The sequence below is a fragment of the Uloborus diversus genome, chromosome 9 (genome assembly GCF_026930045.1).
Source record: "Uloborus diversus isolate 005 chromosome 9, Udiv.v.3.1, whole genome shotgun sequence".
Classification (NCBI taxonomy): Eukaryota; Metazoa; Arthropoda; class Arachnida; order Araneae; family Uloboridae; genus Uloborus; species Uloborus diversus.
In genome coordinates this window covers 68,963,581-68,986,089 of record NC_072739.1, presented here as the reverse complement: position 1 = coordinate 68,986,089, position 22,509 = coordinate 68,963,581, and the positions used below count along the sequence as shown (strand labels likewise).

General features: G+C 36.7%; 1 pseudogene; it reads right to left on the bottom strand.

Annotated features, from left to right (window-relative positions):
- Window positions 1-15,485: 15,485 nt before the first annotated feature.
- Window positions 15,486-16,810, bottom strand: LOC129230301 (uncharacterized; annotated as a pseudogene).
- Window positions 16,811-22,509: the final 5,699 nt, after the last annotated feature.

The window sequence follows — 22,509 nt, the reverse complement described above, 5'->3', positions numbered from 1 at the left end:
AATAAAAAATTAAAAGTAAATATAATTTAAAATAATGGAGATATCTTGAGAAAAAAAAACTCACAATGTAAAAAATTTGTTTAAATGAGAGTAAACTCGAGGAAGATAGCAATAAAATTCAAATTATATCCTACTAGATTTGTCTTTTTGATGCTAGGTAACATCATTTTTCTCTTTTGCCTTTTCAGGACGAAACATTGTATCATTTTTCACTTATTATTGAGAAAGAAGTTTAATGGAACAACATTCGGTTGTCTCCATTTATTTTTCATAAAAAAACATTGAACGCACAATTCCATGAAAGTTATGTTCCGCAATCTAGCTCTCTTTTAAAACCATCCATTTTTGGTTTCAGCATTTCCAGTGATTTTGGGAAAATTGCGATATGATCGACTCTTGGCGACTTTTTCAAATTTCGCCAAAATTTTCGGCGCCAAACCCTAGGAGTTGTCTTTTTTTCGATCTTCCGATGTAAATAAAGAGAAATACGTTGTTTTTTTCCCCCCTAATAATTTCAAAAACTTGTAGAAAATGGGTGACTTGATGTTTTGAATGTGAAATGAGTGCAAAATAGCAGCATTTTTAAGAAATCCGCGTCAAACTGGTCCAAATCTGATTTAATCAGCAAAGTTAGTCCTAAGTAAGTATACTTATATTAAAACCTACGAATTTAACCAAACTAATGTTTTTTTTTTTTTTTTTTTTGCAACAAAAAGCCTACTTTGAAACATTTTAATGCAAAATATCCTTAAATATTAAAAAATTCGATAGGAAAAAAAAAAACGGGAATATGTCCCCATATTTCGCTTATACATCCGAAGAACGAAAAAAAAACCGCTAGCGTTTGGAACCGAAAATTTTGACGAACTGGGGGAGGGGGGAGATACTTTAGAAAAAAAATCGAAAACATTATGCAGGAGGGTACAAAAAAGAACAAAATTGGAGAAAATTGACATGAGAACATTAACATTGGCAAATTTTTAATAAAACACACAAAATGTGAAAAATGCTGACTAGAAAAAATTTAAACAAATTGGATTTGTTTAACTTTTTGAAATTGAAAAACACAACAAATCTTACTTAAGTCTTACAGAAGCTAGAGAAAGCTATAAAAGTATGCAAAAAAAAAAAAAAAAAAAAAAAAATCCATACAATAGTGATAAAATCAAAAATTAATCAAAAAAAAAAAAAGCTAGGGATTCGGTTGAGTTAGCTATTCAGAGTATTTAAAGCTAACCGTATCCAGTTCCCGGGACGTGGACCCACCCAGCGGTGTAAACCATATTTTTTATAGGTATTTTACGCCACCGTTTTTTAATGTGGTTTTCTCCCACATAATCTGAAAATATCACATAAAATCAATTTCCAAGAGAAACCAAACTCGACAAAAAAACGAGCCAAGAATATATCGTCAAGCATTATGAAAACGAGTTTAAACTATACTTCACTCGTTTCAGCAAATAACGTTGTGGAGAATGGGGATAAAAGAACATATCTAAACAGGGAAAAAGTATGAAAACAAATGAAATTTCCATAAGAAATGGCACAGGTAGACACGAAATGAATGGAATATAAAACCACTTATCTTGTACCTCACATAGTTAAAGGATCCCAGTTCGGATCTTTTTCCAAATCATCAATCCATTCGATAATTCCCCTGCAAGTTGGAATCCTCCAGTAGTTCAGCCTTCTTAACCCGCTTCCTCTTAGGCATCAGATGCTCTATATTTTCCGATTCGGGAGTGGATCATCTAATTGTTTCATGCTTAGCCCCTCTTTAAACCACGCGGGATAAACAGCAGTGTCCCTAAGAAACTGGTCGAGATGAGCACCCATACTGGGCAATCTCCTCAGCCAAAACCGAACGCCGCGACTTAAGGGACTGCTTCAGTATGCGGTTTTCGTTCTCCAGTGGGTTGATTGCATTTGTTGCATCACTGCGGCCCACTTATTCACTTTCTTATGATTAGTTGTTTTGTGGACAGCGTCAGCAAATAGTTTTCCCACAGTGGTATTGTTTCACCTCATCGGTGCATACAAAGCTGGTTTCTGGGTCGCAATGTCGTTTAATGAAGGGCCACAAATGCCTTTTTGATTTTCCTTCGACAAGGAAAAAAAAAGCCCTTATCTCGAATACAAAAGGAAGACAAAATATAACAAGAACATGGAACACAGCAAAATGAAATGAATGTGGAAACAAAAACCAGCATACCTGCAGAGAATTTCCAACACGGTTTGGGTCTTACTTTTTGTTACCCTTCCTCGATGATATTTCCTCTGAGTGAGGAAGGTTTCATCGAGGAGAATGGTTTTCCCCAAATACACCTAGTAGCTTCGAATGGTGCGAAGCAAAAACCTCTGCAATCTCTCTCAGGTAACTAAAGAAGTTGTCAATCGTTCTAAATGACAAATTGGGGCACTTTGCTCCATTCTGCTTCTGAAACATTTGTCCCTCTTCCATCACCTGGGTGAGAGGTTGCTTGTACAGGAAACAGACAATAAGAATCAAAACTTCTCAAAGGGAAGCTTTAGACCTCCGAAGAAGGTGTTTTTTCCAGGAGAAATCTATAAGTAGTGTAGCAAAAGTCAGATCAGCAAAACTAACACAAAATTAAAAAGAGTTGAAGGAAAAAGAAATACCTTTTTGTCACAAGGGCGACAGACCCAATGGAAAAAGAAGCGTCGGTGCTAATCATTGAGAATATGGGTCGGACGGCGACAATTCTCACAAGGTGGGCATTGCTTCGGGTCTGGTGCCACATGTCTTCTAATCCTTCTCCTTAAAGTTATTTTGACTTACATGTGAAAGGTAATTCTCCAAGTAGTCCCGAATGAATTTTCTCATCATAATGAGAAAAAAAAAATCTTTCCAGTAGCTCCACCTACCATTTGTTTAAAGGCATGTTGGGTCACGATCCACCCTTTAATCGATGGGAATCTCTCCGGGGCTTATCTTTAAATCTCAAACTTAGGAAGAACTTGATGGCTTTGTCCTATTCATTTATGAGCTTTGAAGGGGGTTCTCGTAAAATAAAGTTCTGCTGTTGACACAATCAAATAGGTCATTCATTAGCCGGCAAATGTCTACAGTATTTTTTTTTTTTTGCAGATGCTGGCAGTTTCCCACTCGAGATCAGTGTGCGAATCATACCATAGATCCTGTTACTCACACCTGTGCAGGAAGTTTGACACTTAGTTTTGAGAGATGGAGGGGGGGGGGGGAGGACAGATGATTCTGTTTTGTAGTCACTTTGACTTGCATTCTCACCCCGTAATATTCCTTCGTATTCTTATCAAATAAAAATGCTGCTCCTATGTGTTTCCAGTCTGCAGTCTGTTGGTTCCCTACGTTTGTTGGGTACTTCTGTAAATTTATTTTGGATACATTTCAATAGATGAGGTGGATCCGAAATAGCATAAATTTTTCTGCCGTATATGGCTTTTCTTTGCAGACTCCCAGCTTCTCCCAATATAGTTTGAGTATAGGAACACAAATCACACACTGTTGTTAGAGGCTCCGTGCCAGAGTTTTGTAATTTGGTAATTCCTTCCTCTAGCAACACTTTCAGTTCTTTGGAAGAATCTGCCTCGTAGGAAAAAAAAGCCTCCTTAATTTGCTTCCATCTTTTTTTGCTGAGACCTCTAGCCATGAACACTAATAAATGTATCGCATACTTATTTTTGTTTGACTCACAATTGTCAAATCCAATGACTGAGTCTGTGCCTGGATCGTAAGCAAAGCCTGGTTTTACTTCATTTCGTCGAAGCTAACTACGCGCAATCTGTCTTATGACTTCATTTTTTGTGCAATTACTGCCAAAGCAGAAAATATTATGGCGAAAAAAGCCAGCATTTACTTTGATAGTTCTGAGCTTCCGGCTCGCCGTTTTTGTGTTCGAAAGATTCAAGTACTTTTTCACTGTACAACTCGTTCTTGGACTGGTTAGATATACTTGGAGTGCAAAGTTCTTATGGCTGTCTGTCCATTGCCTGCCTTTTAATGGTGCATTGTTTGCTCTTATTTGGCGATTCAATGAAATTGTACGCAAGTGGAGTAAGAAACTCTTCAGTTGCAGGAGAGCATTGAACGAGTTTTGATTTTTCTTCTTTGAACGTTGCATCTTTCAAATTTACCAGACAGGACTTTTATTTTTTGGTTTTCGGGATCAGAATGCTCTTGACAACGGTGATTTTCCCGAATAGCAGTTTTCTGAAACCTGAAACCATGTGTAAGAAGTAAGCGTAATATGTACAAGTCCATATGAATTATTCGCGTCGAGATGTTGGACACATTATCAGGTTCTTCAGGGTTTTAAGCCTTTAAGTATTTATTTGCTTTGGCATATCTTTAACTGATCACCGATTTGCCGAAATAGCTTGACCACGAAAAGAAGGCGGATGACCTTCATCATTCATCATCATGAAACATCATTTGTAATAGGTTGTTTCTTATTTTGGACTAGATAGGATTGGTGTGACCATGCCTCTTACTATTCGGTTCTTTCTGGGAGATTCAACCTATTGCAAATGATACAAATGATGTTATTGCAAATGATACAAATGATGTTTCGCATCAAGATCATCCGCCTCCCCCCCCCCCCCCGTGTCCGTTTACCTTGTCGTGGTGGGGGGGGGGGCTTGCGGTGTGGTGAGTTCAGGGCGAGCTCTTGGGAGGAGTCGTGAACCCCCAGTTGCTCAAACAGAATATCGGCGGGAAGGGACTTTTGTTCCCTTCCTTCCCTCATCACACTTACTAAATTCGGACAAAAACCCCTAAGCCAAGGTGTCTCTACCGTGCCCGTGGCTGCGTGGTACCGGGGTAGTCGGTGCCTCAAACGGTTGACGTCAGGGATAGCAGGCGAACCCTGGTGTAAAAGCCTTATCCCTGTTCAGGGGGGCTACACAGGGGCTAGACCCCAGTTTTTCCCCTCAATTCCCAGGTTAACTTATGGATGATATCATAAAGAATACCTCTCCCCCTTGTGGGGAGCGTCAGAATGAACCGCTAACATCTGCTAAATTTTTTGTCATTAAAAGAAATGAAAACCTTACATTTACTGCTGTTTACCCTTTCCTTATTAACAAAGCTCTTGTAAATTTCATCGGTGTCTTTCAATCTGTAAAAAAAACTACGTACTGGTGAATTATTCTTCGAAATTAAGCATCCCAAACAAGTTCAATCTATCCTAGCTATCAAGCAATTAGGCTCATATCTCTGTACAGTTTCAGCACACTCAACTTTAAACTTTTCTCAGTTAATCATTTCGGAGCCAGACCTTCTATTTACACCAGAGGAGGAAATTCTAGAAGAAATGAAAGAACAACTCGTAAGTGGAGTGAAAAGGATCACAATCAAACGCAATGGCGTAATGGAAAATACGAAACATGTTATTCTGACCTTTAGTACGCCTATCCTCCCTACACGTGTCAAAGCTGGTTATCTCTTATGCCCTGTTTGACCATACATTCCTAACCCGCTAAGGTGCTTTACGTGCCAGCGCTTTGGGCATTCCAAGCTGTCATGCCGTCGCACAGAAACTTGTGCCAGATGTTCTGAGGCCGGCCATGATAGCAATGAATGCAAAAAGGAATTCAAATGTGTCAGCTGCAAAGGAGACCACCCCTCTTACTCTAGAAAGTGCCCTAAATGGCTCTCCGAAAAAGAAATCCAAGTTATAAAAACCACGCAGAATATATCATACCTCGACGCAAGAAAAATTGTCCAGTCTCGTACGCCGTCAGCTGGACTGTCATATGCTGCAGCAGTAAGGAAAGTCTTCAATTCCACAAGTACACAAACAGATCCTCAAATTAACACATTAACCAGCGCGAAATCAACTAACTCTCCTAAATCAAAAAATAAGCAGCTTAACACTCCTAAGCCTCAACAAAAAAAATAGTAATGAAATTAAAATGCTAAGTACACAAAACCCCAGCACAAGTTACTCAGCTAAACTAATTTCGAACAAACCAAATGATCAAAAGCAAAAGAAAACAATTGAAAAAAAGAAAATTATCCAAACGCGCGCAAAAATTGGGGTAGCCTCAGAGGCCCCCAAAATTCCATAACTTTAAAAAAGAGGACTTTTTACTTTCTAGCAAGAAAGTAAAATTGACGAAATCATTAATTGAAAAATCCCAACAACTTCCTCCCCAAGAGGAGGATGTTTAATTTGAAGATCTTCCGCCATTCGACGATGAAGGGTTGACGGACCATCCTCCTTCTTAAATCACTCTCTCTTCTTCTTCCCGTTTCTCCTTCCTTTTCTCATCATGGCCGTGAATATTCTTTCTTGGAATTGTCAGACTTACTCGCATAATGTCACGGAGATCAACGATCTTGTCGAATATCACCAACCGACTATATTCTGTCTGCAAGAAACATTTCTGTCCCCTGCTGATAGACCGAGGTTGAAAGGTTTTGACATATACCGCAAGGACTGCTTGTCAGGAGACCGTCGTTGTGGAGGAGTGGCATTGCTAATCAACAATGATTATGCATCTAGCCAGCTCAATGTCAATACATCCCTGCAAGCAGTAGGTGCGCGCGTTCACCTTCACTCGCTGTTCACAGTTTGTTCAGTATATATCCCATCTTCTTATGACTTGAGAAGCGTGGAATGGCAGACACTGGTTGATCAACTCCCTCCCCCATTTGTGATCTTGGAGGATTTCAATGGCCATAATCCTCTCTGGGAGAGTCCAGACTCCAACAGTAGAAGTTTAACAATGGAAAATTTTATTGAAGACAATGATCTTTGCATACTTAATAACGGTGAAAACACTTATTTTCATCTTCCTACCCAATCTTACCATGCCAGCGATCTCGTAATATGCTCACCTTCTTTTCTGCCACGTTGGGATTTTCAACATTTTAGTTTAATTACATATTTCAACAGACTCTGGCCAGAAAAATAGCAGTGGTGAGCTCACTTAAAATAAATTTGATCATTAATGATTTGAAGGATCTGGGATATATTGACGCGTGTATCAGTCTTAAGTAGTTCTTAACGAGAAAGATCATTTAGAACATAGTCGTGGTAGTGTAAAGGGTCATTACATGTGAAATCAACACAGTGATTTTTAGTCACCATCTCCAATTTCGATGATTTTTGGTACAGCTGTTTGTTGTATTTATATGTGACTATGTGCCAAATTTTATGAATTCTAGTTGATTTTTACCAAAGTTATGAATTATTGATTATTTAAATTTTGATTAACTGCTATTTCCAAATCTTCAAATTCATGTACAGCAAAAACCACTAAAGACACAAATATAAAATTGGTCGCATTTCAAAGGTATTTAAGACATTTAATATGATATGTAACATGAGCTAATTTTCAAAAAGAAATCATGTAATTTAAATCTTTTAAAATTTTGAAAAAAAAAAAAAATCCACAGTAAGTTTAATTTCTCCTTACATCATGCAAAGTTTTGTTTTGGGATCTCTATGGGATACGAAGATATGGCACATAAATGATACACATGTTTTCGGAAAAAATAAAAAATCGCAACTTACATTATAAAAACATTGAGCAACAAAATTTTGGATTAATATAAAGAGACAATTCATAGAAACTTACAATCCATCAATGAACATTGTACTGAAGGAAAGCCTTTTCAGCTTTTTTTATGATCAAGTTTTGAAAGTGCATACGTACGCCCTGTAGCAGCTACTGGGTGTACAGGACACAAAATGTATTTGGCTGGTATCCTCAACACATCTGGCATTTCAGGGTACGTGTACCATGGAGATTGCCCTGATGGGTGAAGAAATGTTAGTTTTATTTCCTCGTCTTCTTCATTTTCTGCAAGAACATATGCCACCCACCAGTTTTCATCATACACTGCTGTGACATATCCACAGATTTCGCGATAATCTACCGTACATGTTAAACGTTCTTGTACAGAAACTTCACTTTTGTGCGAAAAGTTTAGTTAGAATTTTGGATTTACTTACCATGGCCATAAAAGCATGTAATTTTCGAGTTCCTTCGACTGTACGTGTGTTTTGGAAGCGATTTTTTTAAAATTTCTCCGATTCGATATGTTCTGCATATGGGACAAAACAGAAATCCATCCCCGAAATGTTTGCTTTCGCCTAGCTGTAGAGTTCTATTGGTGTCGTTATCTGATCAGTGTATGGTCTTTGAAGACTTGGTCGAAAAGCAAGTCTTTTCACTGTCCCTCCTGCACCATCGCATGACCCTTTCCCTGAGCTATTGCAAAAAAGTGCCTCTCGGCCTCCACGCCCAAGTCTTCAAAATGATAACATAAATTTACGAAGTTTTTATTGTTTTTGTATTATGAGGCAGATCTATCGGAAAAATAATAAATTTTTGTTCATGCTGTCAATTAGATTTTTAAAAAATTATAAGTTTCTTCTGAAATGTATACACGGCCTCAGTATTACGTTCCAAGCAATCTGATATAGTAATTATAAAACAGAAATGTTCAATTTTTTCAGGTCCTTTAAAATAAACTACGAATGGATGTATAGTTGCATAATTATTACTCCAATGGAAAGATTAAGTCTCATCTTGTAGCAAAAATCTGTAATTTTCTGCGAAGTCCGCTATTACTACAATTTCAGAATTTGGTAGATTTTCTTTCATTTCACGAAGGAAATGAACTTAGTTATTCGGCTATGAAGTCATGTTTGCAAAGAACTGCAATATTATCAGAAAAAATTGTGGCAAAATCTTTTACTGAATTTTGAACAGTTTGCAGTGTACACCTAGCGCCACTACCTGAGACCCACTGTTTAAACATTAGTCTTTATCATTTGTTCTTCAAATGCATTTTGAAGCAATGTATCATAATCACAATTTCCTAAGGAACAGTTAGTAGTTGCTGGTGTGCACATTATCATTTGAAGGCAATCTTTATATGTTTGTATAACTCCAGATGTTACGGAAGAGAATTTTGCATTTTCAATCATTAATTTTAGGTTTTGATGTACACTACATACACAAACACTCTGTGTACCGCTTGAACCAGCTAAAACACAATTTTTGGGACGCAAAGAAGCAAAGTTTGAAAACCTATTTTAAGATCTGGATTCGTCTCTTAAATACACGGACAGAATTGCGACAACACTTCGAAAACTAAAACCTTGCCGGCAGAGACACAGCCGGTCAATGAAGTGTGACCACGACGACGCCACACTTCATGCCTTTTTTAAAGCTCTTTATTTCTTTTGAAGCTTCAATTATGTTCTGTTTCGTGGCATTTTGCCTAGCTTCAAAAATAATATTTTCATGATGTCTGAAAGTAGATTTTAAAACAAAAGGCAGATTAAAGTGCATAACATTTTTTTCCCGGGCCGTGTATCTTTTGCTGATCAACCTTTGCCTAGTACTAATTGGGTATTCACACTACTGGCTTTGAGCTTTTTGAAAGATGAAGGGCATAATTCATAAACTCACAGCTACACATTAAGCAAAGATTTGAGCAAAGTCCAAATTTGAATCTGCAACTAGGGTCAAGTTTTCAAACACTCGGTACAGCAAAGATCAGCAAACACAGAAGCTTAAATTGAAATGCGAACTATCGTTTGCCTTTCAATGCATCAGGTTTGTTTATAACTTTCTGATTTTTTAATTAATCACTTCCCCCCCCCCCCGTGTCCGTTTACCTTGTCATGGTGGGGGGGGGGGGCTTGCGGTGTGGTGAGTTCGGGGCGAGTAGTGAACCCCCAGTTGCTCAAAAAGAATATCGGCGGGAGGGGATTTTTCTCCCTTCCTTCCCTCATCACACTTACCAAATGCGGTCGAAAAGCCCTAAGCCAAGGTGTGTCAACCGTGCCTATGGCTGCGTGGTACCGGGGGTAGTCGGTGCCTCAAACGGGAGGCTTCAGGGATAGCAGGCGAACCCTGTCGTACGCAGCCTTACCTCTGTGTAGGGGGGCTACACAGGGGCTAGACCCCACTTTCCCCCCCTAGTTCTCTGGTTTTTTATGGATATAAACACAAAGAACACTTCTCCCCCTTGTGGGGAGCGTCAGACTGAATCGAATAGCACCGCAAAATTTTTTATTATCAAACGTTCTGATCCTAATTTAAATTTAACAAAAGTATCTCCTTTTCTCATCAACAAAGCCCTCGTTAATCAAATAGGGGAATTTCAATCAGTTAAAAAATTGCGTAATGGTGAGCTCCTCGTCGAAATAAAACATCAAAAACAAACCACATCTCTTATGTCTGTCAAACAAATAGGATCCTATCTTGTAACTGTTACCGAACATAAAACCCTTAATTTTTCCCGAGGAATAATATCAGAACCTGACCTTCTCTTTACACCCGAGGAGGAAATCTTGGAGGAAATGAAGGACCAAAACGTAAGTGCAGTAAAAAGGATTACAATAAAACGCAATGGCGAAATGATCAATACTAAACATATCATTCTAACATTTAAAACACCCGTCCTCCATCCACGTGTTAAAGCTGGCTATCTCTCTTGCCCAGTTCGCCCCTATATTCCAAATCCGCTCCGGTGTTTCAAATGCCAGCGGTTTGGACATTCGAAAATTGCGTGCCGTGGTACTGACACCTGTGCCAGGCGTGCAGAGCCCGGTCACGATAGTAATACATGTTCTAAGACCTATAAATGCGTAAACTGCAAGGGGGAACATCCTTCATACTCCAGATCATACCTAAAATGGATCTCAGAAAAAGAAATTCAGGTGATTAAAACAACACAAAAAATATCCTATCCAGACGCAAGAAAACTGGTTGAATCTCGCACACCTACAACAGCCATCAAAAAGGTATTTAAATCTGCAAGCACACAAACAGATGCAGAAACTGAAACCTCAACTAATCCCAAAACCGTAAACATAACCAAATCAAATAAACAAACTAATAGTCCAAAATCTTCTTTTAAGAAAACTAACCAAAATCAACTACAAAAACAAAAAACAAATACTGTATCTGTTACTGTTAATGAAAACATTCCAATCGCACAAAATTCGAAAAAACTAATTGAAAAAAAGAAAATTATGCAAACACGTGCTAAAATTGGGGTGGCCACTAAACAGAGGCCCCCAAAATATTATAATTTTAAAAAGGAGGACTTTTTGTTTTCCAGCAAAAAAGTCAAATTGACTAAATCCCAACTACTTCCTCCCCAAGAGGAAGACGAGGATGTTGAATTTGAAGATCTTCCGCCATCCGACGATGAAGGGTGGACGGACCATCCTCCTTCATGAGCCGCTCCCTCTTCTTCCGGCCGTTCCTCCTTCCTTTTTTCTCCATGGCCCTGAGCATTCTTTCTTGGAATTGTCAGAGTTACTCGCATAATGTCACGGACATCAAAGATCTCTTCGAATATCACCAACCGGCCATATTCTGTCTGCAAGAAACATTCCTATCGCCCACTGATAAACCGAGGTTGAAAGGTTTCGACATATACCGCAAGGACTGCTTGTCAGGTGACCGTCGTTGTGGAGGAGTGGCTTTGCTAATCGCTAATGATTATGCATCTAGCCAGCTCAATATCAACACATCCCTGCAAGCATTAGCTGCGCGCGCTCACCTTCACTCGCTGTTTACAATTTGTACTGTCTATATTCCACCTTCTTACGACTTGAGAGGCGTGGAATTGCAAACACTTGTAGATCAACTTCCTCCCCCATACATCATCTTGGGGGATTTCAATGGCCATAATCCTCTCTGGGGGAGTCCCGACTCCAACAGTAGAGGTTTAACAATAGAGAATTTTATCGAGGACAATGATCTTTGCATTCTTAACAACGGCGAAAACACTTATTTTCATCTTCCTACCCAGACTTACCACGCCATCGATCTCGTTATATGTTCACCTTCTTTTCTGCCACTTTGGGATTTCCAGGTGGAGGGTGTTCTCTACACCAGTGGCCATTTTCCGATCAAGATAACCTCTACTGCACGCTGCGACCATCAGCAGAATCAGCAAGCCCGACTTCGCATTGATCGAGCTGATTGGGCAGCATTTACCCAGTTGGCAGAAATTAAATCAGAAGACGTGATTGATATTGATATCGATGTAGCCGTAAGCCGAGTAACCGACATAATATTGACGGCAGTGAACGTTGCAATTCCAAGAACCACTAAAGGTAGGATCAAATTTCCTAAGCTTTGGTGGAACTTTGATTGTCAGGAGGTTCAAAGGAAACAAAAAAAGGCATGGAACACGTTTCGTCGTTACCCAACCACACAAAATCTCGTGGCACTTAAACGAGCTCGTGCTGCAGCTCGGAGGATTCGACGGAAAAGCCAGCGGGACTCGTGGCAGGCCTATGTCAGCACAATCACGACGTCCACCCCATCGAAGACTGTATGGGGTAAAATAAAAAAAATCGCTGGAAACTACAATACATCTTGTGCACCCATTCTGGAGAATAATGGTCGTATTTTATCCGATCACAAAGAGGTGACTCACTGCATGGGGACTTATTTGGCAGAAGTCTCCAGTGCAAATAATTATTGCTCAAAATTTTTAACCATCAAATCACGCAAAGAACAAAAAGTTCTAGATTTTAATTCAAACATTTTTAATCAATATAACACAAAATTCACTCTTTAAGAATTAAATACTGCCTTACATCACCAGGTCTAGATGATATTCATAATAGTATGTTAAAAAATCTAAGCAGGTCTAATTAGAAAATATTCTGCAGCTTTTTAATAGAATTTATTCTGAACACCAATTCCCGAAATCCTGGAGTCAAGCAATAATCATCCCTATCCTTAAACCAAATAAACAATCTGATAAACCTGAGAGCTATAGACCTATAGCTCTCACTAGTTGCCTATGTGAAGTCATGGAACGGATGATAAACGCCAGACTGATGCGCATTTTGGAGTCACACCATCTCATATCCTCATCTCAAAGTGGATTTAGGCGTGGCAGATGCACAATAGAAAGTCTAATGCTTCTCGAAACATTAGTAAGAGTAGCATTTCTTAAATGAAAACATCTTGTGAGCGTATTTTTCGATATTGGAAAAAGCATATGACCGTACCTGGAGGTATGAGATCCTCAAAACCCTGCACGAGTATGGGTTGCGAGGTAATTTACCCATCTTTCTCTCCAATTTTCTGTAACATCGTTCTTTTTGTGTACGCGTCAAGTCTGTTCTGTCGGATACCTTCATTCAAGAAGGAGTGCCCCAGGGAAGTGTACTAAGCGTAACTGTATTCATAATAGCAATCAATAGCTTAATTGATCAATTGCCCCCCTGCTGTAAAAGGTACATGATCGTGGATGACTTTCAAATTTCTTTCTCATCAACGAGCATGAGTATCGTTGAAAGACAACTTCAAATTGAAATCAATAAAGTAACCCAAAGGGCGGAAGAAAATGGCTTCACTTTCTCTGCTCGAAGCACATTCTGTATTCATTTCTGCCGTAGAAGAGGCCTTCATCCTGATCCAAACTTTAACCTTAATAATCAACCAATAGCTGTAAAGGATCAGGGAAAATTCCTGGGTCTCATATTTGATAAAAAACTTAAATTTGTACTGCACACACAAGAACTGAGAAAAAAATGATTATTGAAACTAAATATCCTGAAAGTCTTAGCAAACACATCTTGGGGTGCTGATAAAGAGTCTCTGTTGAGAATTTACAGGGCTCTTATACGCTCAAAAGTTGATTATGGGTGTCAAATTTATGGCTCTGCAGCGAAGAGCTTTTTGAAAGCCCTCGATCCAATACATTATCAGGCACTGCGTATTTGCACAGGAGCCTTCCGAACCTCACCTATCAACAGTCTTCATATCCTTGCACACGACCAATCTCTAAACAATAGACGCCTCAAACTTTCTTTAAATTTTTACTTCAAAACAAAACCTTGCACCAATCACCCACTACCTCTCCATATTTTTAATCCATCTAACGTTGCTTTATTTCTACACCGGCCTTCGATGACCCCAACATTTGGGATCCGAATGCGTCGGGTACTCTCAGACTTGCAGTTAACAGATTTCAAAACCGTCAACACAGTAACACTAATTGAACCATGGTGCGAAGTCATATCTTCTATAATCAATGATTTTTGAAAATTCCCGAAACAAACTACTGCTGATACAGTTCATCAACAAGTCTTTCATGAGATCAAAAGCAAGTATTCTGATTATAAACACATTTTTATTGACGGATCAAAAGCAAACGATCACGTCGGCTTTTCCACTATAATTAATGATCAAGTTACGGCAGAAAAATTAAACACATCTTGCTCGGTATTTTCTGCTAAAATAAAAGCTATATTTTCATCTCTACAATCAATAGCGGAATTCAAATACAAAAAGTGGGTGATATTCACTGACTCAAAGAGTGGAAGCCAGTGGTTGTGGTATAAGTGTCAGTGGAAGCCATCATTCACTGCAATAATAATAGCCATCCTATAGTCATCCAGTCATATCTTTTATACAAAAATCTTATGCAAAATAATCTTCAAGTTATATTTTGTTAAATCCCTGGTCATGTGGGCATTGCTGGCAATGAGGCAGCCGATTCAGCTGCCAGAGCTGCAAGTATCCTGGTTGATAATAGTGTCCCTTTCGATGATATCAAAAACGCCATCGTTGTAAGCCTCAACACATATTGGCAGGGGACGTGGATCTCAGAAATCCAAAATAAATTGCATTTAATCCAGCCCTCCACTAGAGGTTTCGGATCATTAAATATCACCAGGAGAGAACAAGTCTTATTAGCTCGACTTCGCATTGGACATACCAGATTCACCCATAAGTACCTCTTATGTCGTGAACCAGTTCCAACATGCATTACATGTAATGTAAATCACAGTGTTGCACATTTTAAGTAACTGACCAAATTTTAACCAAGTTCGTTTTAAATATTTTAATTATTTTAATAAATCTTTGAAGGAGTTGCTGGGGGAGCCACCCCATCGCAGTTTGTACTCCTTCCTCCAGGAGATTGGATTCTCCTTTTTAATTTAGTGTTTGTCACGTCATTATGTGATTTCGTCCTTTCCTGATTTTTCAAGATATTGTTTCGTCCATTTTGTCTTTATCTTCAAATTTTTTATATGTTTTTAAGGCATATGTTTTTATCGGCTGCACTTTTTTAATACTAGTACTTGAAGTTTTATGCTTTCTTCTTCAGAATATGCTTTTATTTACTATATTCTTGAATGAAAAATAAATAGCATATAATAAAAAATCGTTTGGCGCAGTAAAGCCCTCAAGGGCTCTTGCGCCATAAAAATCAAATCAACCAACTTATTACTTCCAAATAATGTACTTCAGTGAGTACATACATATACTCATTCGGATATTTTTTCTTATGACTAGGATGTTTATCTTTTCTTAATTACTTTACTGTTTCATGACAGGACCAATAAAATAGGATATTTAAAAATTGATCCATTTTATCCGATTACAGAAATTAAACTATAAATAAAAACAGAAACTTGATAATGAGAAAAACATTTTATTCACAAATAAAGACTAGTACATCAAGTAACAAAACACTAAGCTCAACAGAATCCAGATTCTATAACATAATTCTTGCAAAACAATTACAAATTACACTCTTATCACTTGAAGTGGAAGGAAATCAATTTGTCTTTAAAGGATAAGAAAACCAACCAAATTAACTTTTCAACACTTCAAGTTATTCAACATTATAATTACATGATTTGGACTACTTTCAGCTTAGCAACAATATTAATGTAAGATAAATAAATACCTTTGTGCTGAACAGTAAAGTAAGAAAAAACAACGTCAAAAAGCATGAATTGCCGATTGCAGCAGACACGTGTTTCGGCGTTACAGGGAACACCTTTTTCAATGCAAAAAGTAATGAGCTTATGGATGAAAACACTTATGCGAAGTTTATTTTCTGCTTCATAAAGTTGACGGATAGATACATGATTTTGTTCACCAGATAAGCTTCTGTTATTGGCCAAAACGTGATTCTAGCTTATCGGTCTGAATTTTCCCTAACAACATATGACATATTTTGATGATTAAAGCAACATTCTGTTAAACTTAAGAAAGCCTGTGTTGTGTGACGTAAAGCTGAATGTGTTTCTCTACTGAGTCTCCCATTATGAGCATTCATTCCTTCCCAAGTGTCTAACCAACTTACAATTTTTTCCAAAAATTTTATTTAACATCATCAGGGGAGTTAGTAATTGGTTCACACATGGGGTTTCCTTTAAATTTACCTTTTAAAGAAGATTTGACATTAACAATGTCCCACCAATTGCAAAATATGTTAATAAAGTTTGCAGTTTCTTGGTAATGTGATAGATTATATTTTTCTCCCAACTGTAATATTCCTTGAACCAGATTTCTGTTAAATATCTTTAAAGCGAGACCAACATTCTGCCTTTCTAAATTTGTCGGCCAAAGACCCTTTCGCGTTCGACCATCACCAAACTTCAGTAACTGTGTGGACTCTATTTCATACATCTTCTTCAACACATCAAGTGAAGCTGTTTGAAATTTACCTCCACCTTCAAATAGAGAATAACACGTAAAATTACCATTCTTTTGGTTAAACAAATTGTTTCGGATGGATTTCATTAAATGAACTGTATCAATAACATAGTAAAGAATTTGAAGTCGTTAGCTGGGTGTGAATACATAACATGAAATTTTGGAGGATCTCTGAAAGAAGAAGTGCTTTACGATTGATTGAATTGTTGTCTGTAACAACACCTAACACATCAAAGCCAATGTTTTCCAGTCTCAAAACTATCTTTTTTATTAAACTAAACAAATGGGATGCAACAATATGCCTTACTGTAAAAATGATTACAACATTTTTCATCAAAGGAGAAATACTGCTCCCCATAAACACAAGAGCACTAGTGGCTAATTCTGAGTAGGTTAAGTAAAACTGAGTAGGTTAAGTTTTAAAGACGAATTTCGCGTATAGTTAAATTAGTGTTTAATTCAGGATTCGGTGGGTTGTCAGTTACGTTATGTAGTTGTTTATAGGAGGCCCCGACTTCAAAAGGTTATTAAAAATTAAGAGATCGTATATAATTAGTTAGATATTTAAAAAAATTCGTCGTATAGTAATTTAAATCAGTGTTTATTTTATAATTCCGTGTTTAGTTTAGTTGATTTTTGTATTGGAATTGTAAAATAAATTTCATTTCTATGTTTGGGTAGGAAATAGAATGTAAGTGTAATCAGTTATTTTTTCCTTTTTAGTTTCTGGGTATTTTTTGAAGGCGGTTTTTTTATTTAAAAGTAATTTATAGACCGCTCTGTACAATATTTTTTTTTTCGGCTGGAAATTTTTTTCTTTCACACTTACAAGAAAAAGAGAACTTCCATTACTAGTTTTAAACTAGAAAAACTTTGTTAATACCAATTTTGTTTCAATTGAAAGCATTTGATACAAATATTGTATATTCCATCAATGTGCAGATTCTGCAAGCACAACTCCAGATAAAATATTTTTCGATGAACTGAGAAATAGATTGACATACGAACGCGGTGCATTGGTATGAACTCAAATGAAAATCCCCGCAGACGTAGGTTCTCTCTTTTTTTTTCCTATGTAAATCATTTCACATGCGAATTATCTGAACATATTTTAATTGATATATCAATAATAGTTAAAAAAATTAATACTTAACATACCAGAAAAAAATGATTAGCATTAGAATTAAACTATTTTAGACTATATAACGACATTCAACTTAAAATATAGTGAGACTTCAAGGGACCGAAATTATTGTTTAGTGTTACGAGGATTCCGTTGTAATGGAATTCTAGCAATGTAATGGAAACTGAAATGGGAGTGAAAATATACTTTGTTAAGACAAATATTTTTTTTCTACTCGTATTCGTTGCAGCGCAATTTCACTGCATGGACAAAATCAGTGATAATCAAACTAAATTTCAAAATATAAGTGGATCTAAAAATGAATTAAAAAAAAAAAAAAACATAATTTATTTGCACTCTGAAATAATATATTTTTCACTAGATAAATCATTACACTTAATTCCAAATCAACATGCAAACATTCAAAAAAAAAAAAAAAAAAATAAATAAATAAATAAATAAAATAAAAATCTTAACATTTAAGATATTCTCAAAATGAAGAATAATAAAATTATCATATCAAGAGCATAAACATATTGAAATGCTAAATGAATGAATTATTAACGTTTTAATGCACAAATTTTGCAAATGACTGCAAACACGTGTTTCGGGGTTATAAGGAACCCCTTTTTCAATACAAAGTGTGTGCTTTTGGATGAAAAGTCATCCGAGGAAAAAGACTCGGATGACTTTTCATCCAAAAGCTCACACTTCTGTGCATTGAAAACGGGGTTCCTTTGACCCCGAAATACAATGTTTGTAGTTATTTGGAAACTTTGTGCAATAAAATGATGGTAATTCATTTATTAAAATTTCAAGCACAAAGGTATTTATTCGTTATATTGAAATGCTACTCCTTTAATTTAAAGTAAAAACATTTTAATATTTTGATTAATTTGTTCTAAAAATTGATTAACCCACAAACTACAATTAAAAATTTATCAAATAACTGCAGCAAGTGTTTGTCAACACAAGTATGCTTTGATAGGATTGCAAAATCACTCTTTCCACATGAATGCGGACTACTGCAATTTGTTGTGTTAATTGCACTTCTTCGGCAGACATGGCTTCATTTTGGGAGACAGATGGGGGGCGTACACTTGCTCACAAAAGTAAGTATACAGCTCATAACTTAAGTGAAAAAGCTCTAGTTCTCACTTAAATATAAGAAAAATATTATTTTGGAGAGTGTTGTTTATAACTTCTGCTTTAAGTCATTAAGTAACGAAAAATAAACCAAAACATTGTTTTAAAAAACTTTAAGAGTAATTTTGTTAACTACCAGTAGAAATTTAAATCACAAAAATATGTATGCACTCTGAATTTTTGACTTTCAAATAGGCTGAATGAAACTTCTCAAGTGATGTTTCGTATTTCAGTGATAAGTTTGGAAGTTCTGCTACAAAGCTTGTAAGTTTAAGCTTAAAGTACATCAACAATTCATCAATGCCTCCACGAGGAAAAGAATTATCAAAAGATCTAAAGGATGTAATCATAACGCTCTATAAAGAAAGTAAGTCACAAAGGCAAATCGCTAAAATCGTAAGCAAAAGTCCTGAAACAGTGCAAAAAATCATTGAAAAGTTCCTGGCTGAGAGAAATACTCGAAACAAGCCAAGAACAGGACGACCACCCATTCTCACTGATCGAGAAAGGCGTATTATTGTTGGAAAAATGAAGAAAAATCAGAAAATTAGCGCACCAAAATTGACCACTGATGTGAAAAACAATTTTTCGAAGTCATGCAATCCTGAAACAATTCGCCGTGTGTTACGGAAGGCAGGATACCATGGTCGAAATATGCGAAGAAAAGCAATTGTTAGCAGAGTGAATCGCTAAAGGAGAATAGATTTTGCAAAAGAAAATGAAAAGCAGGACAACTTTTTGGAATTCCGTGCTTTTTTCGGAGGAAAGTAAATTCAACATCCACGGATCCGATGAACACCAAATGTTTGGAGGAAAGCAAATGCACCTCTAGAACCAAAGAACATGAGAGGAACTGTAAAACCCGGTGGTACTTCGATTATGGTTTGGGGTTGCATGGCAGCTACTCGAGTAGGAAATTTAGTTATAATCGACGGAATAATGAACCAATATAACTATTTGAATATTTTAAAGAATAATCTAAGCCAAAGAGCTTCTAAATTGGGACTCGATGGATCCTTCACTTTCCAACAAGATAATGATCGCAAACATACTGCTCGGGTTGTTCGGGAATGGCTGTTATAATAACGTGCGAAAACAGCTAAAAACCCCACCGCAGTCACCTGATCTTAATCCCATTGAACACTTGTGGCATTATCTCGATCGCCAAATTAGAAAACAAGAGATCAAAACTAAGAATGATAAAAAAAAAAGACGCTTTTGGGGGAGTGGAAGAAAATACCATCTTTTGTCACTCAAAATTTAGTAAAATCAGTGCCATCTAGATTGAGAGCTGTTATTAAGGCCAAAGGCTATATAACAAATTACAGATTTTTTTTGAAAAATTGTAAAATTTGCAATATTAATGTCTTTGTTCTTGTTTGCATACTTACTTTTATGATTTAAATTACATCTTATTTTAAGTTAAGCTCATCTTGCTAATTAAAAATTTGTATTTTTAAATGATTTTCATTTTGTAATTAAGCTCAATTTTGCTGTAATTGAATCGAATCGTTAATTTGAAAACTCTAATATTGTAGGTCAGTTTTTCTTTCATAGGACAACATAACATATACTCTGCATATTTACTTTTGTGACTAAGTGTATGAGATTACACTGCCTTTGTTGCAATAAGTGGGAAATATTTTTAAAGCCACGATCTGCCATTACATCTAACTGTGGAAACAACATTTGTAAATATCCACTGTCTTCCACAATAACTGCATCTGTGGTACGTCCACCATAACCCTGGGAAATAAAGTTCACAGTTCCGTCATGAGTGCACGATACCAATAATTTAACGTGTTAGATTTATAGCATTTCTGACTAAGTCAAACTTTGGTTGACTGCATTGCTTGGTTTTTCTACTGGAATATCACAACAGTCAATAATGCTTTGGACATTAAAAAAATTTCTTCGAAATGCTATTGGCAAGCTCAGTTTCAGGCTTTCGGTATCAGAAGGCCAAATTATAAAATTCTGTAGGACCACTGCTACTTTATGTAGAGTTTCTTGGAAAACTCGAGCAACATTATTGAGAGACATGCCAAATAACATTGCAAGATTTTCGTAAGTTTCATTCATCCTGATTTTTTTCAGGGTGATCATTATGTTCAGTTCTGATGACTTTGAATGCTTCGACAAAAACTCGATTGAAAACTTTCCCATTCGGAATACCTTAACACATGAAAGAATTTTTTCTGATGGCTTTCATCATGCATGAACGCAAAAGCAATTTTTCTTCCCTGTCAACTTCTTCCGGTTCATAATCAGAACCAGCCGATTCATTGCATGAGAAGTCACTACTTTCATTGCAAACGTCACTATCTGTGGCATTAATTCTGCATTGCTCTTCATTAATTGAATGCTCCTGCACTTCTAGCATTGTCTGGCAAGCTTTATCCTAAACATTTGGACAGGTTGTGCAGCCGAAATCAACACTGATGATGTTGGGGCAAGTTGATTTACTACAATAAGTAGGTTTGGCTTGAAAACCTGACACCATGTATTTCAAGATCTTCCGCTGGGCAATTGTTGTCATCAGCAGGAACATCAGAATTACATCCATCGTCACTGGTACTTGCATCATTTGATGACACACGTGGACAATTTTTTTAACATATCTGCAACAGCTTCTTTTCACTGCCTTCTCTTAGCTACTCGTAGGGTGGATTGTACTGGAAGCTGATACTTCTGGCAAGTAAATACGTGAGGCAGAACTCCTTTTTTCAACTGTAATTTAGCGCCTTGCAGTTGATGTTGAAAGAAGTTCTCAGTATCATTCTCAAGCTGAAATAAATGAAAAAGTAATCAGAAAAGTATTAAAAGATAGGATATACTTTTATCATAAGTTTGGGCCTGAACTAGGCATGCGTAAAATTCAACTCAAAATTTATCTTTAAAACCCAAATGCTACCATGCCATGATTATAATACAATTGTACCCCCCTACAAGACATCATAATAATATTTTTGAAACTTGTTTAGTTAATATATCCTTAGATCTTTTACTTCTGTGTATTAGTTATATCAAAATTCATTCTCCACCTAAAAAAAAAAAAAAAGGATTTTTTTTTGGCACCAAACAGCTTCTGAACAATGATGAGGCCAGATTTGCTAATTACCCAATGGTTCCAATCAGTGCCAGATTTTCAATTTTTTGTGCCAAAGCAAAAATTTGAAAAAAAAAAGGCGCCCTTAACAATCTTTCTCTAAGTTTTTGTTATGAGTTTCAATGAAAAAAAGAAAGAGTAAATTTTTCGCCCCGAGAAGTTGCTGCATTCGGTCAAGGCCCTGGCTTGTTGAAACTAAATTCGTCACTGGTTGCTACATTTAATAACACATTTATAAATAGAATGTTCTTTTTTTTTCTGTAGTGCTAAATAAAACTTACTTTCTGGATTACTTGAAGGGCTGCCGAGCGCCAAGGAGGGCGGTCCCCTCCATCCCTAAAACTAGCCAAATTTATACTAGGATTCCGAAAGAGGCACCTAGTTTCTGACTAAGCTGGCATGTCCTCCCGTCGGCCCTGATTACTTGATGCATAAAATAAATGTAGAATGTTGAATATTCATTTAGAGGGACATACTTTGTTTAAAAAAAGTGATTTGTAGGAGTGGGTACAGGGAACTATTATTTTGTGAATTTTAATCAAATTGACAAAAAATGAATACAACATATATAATTTCTGCGCAAGGCAAGGCATAAAAAGGTATATAAAAAAAGAGGTCCTTGCTCCGGGGTAACTAAACAGTTGATTTATTTCATTCAAAAATTTAAATTATCATTGAA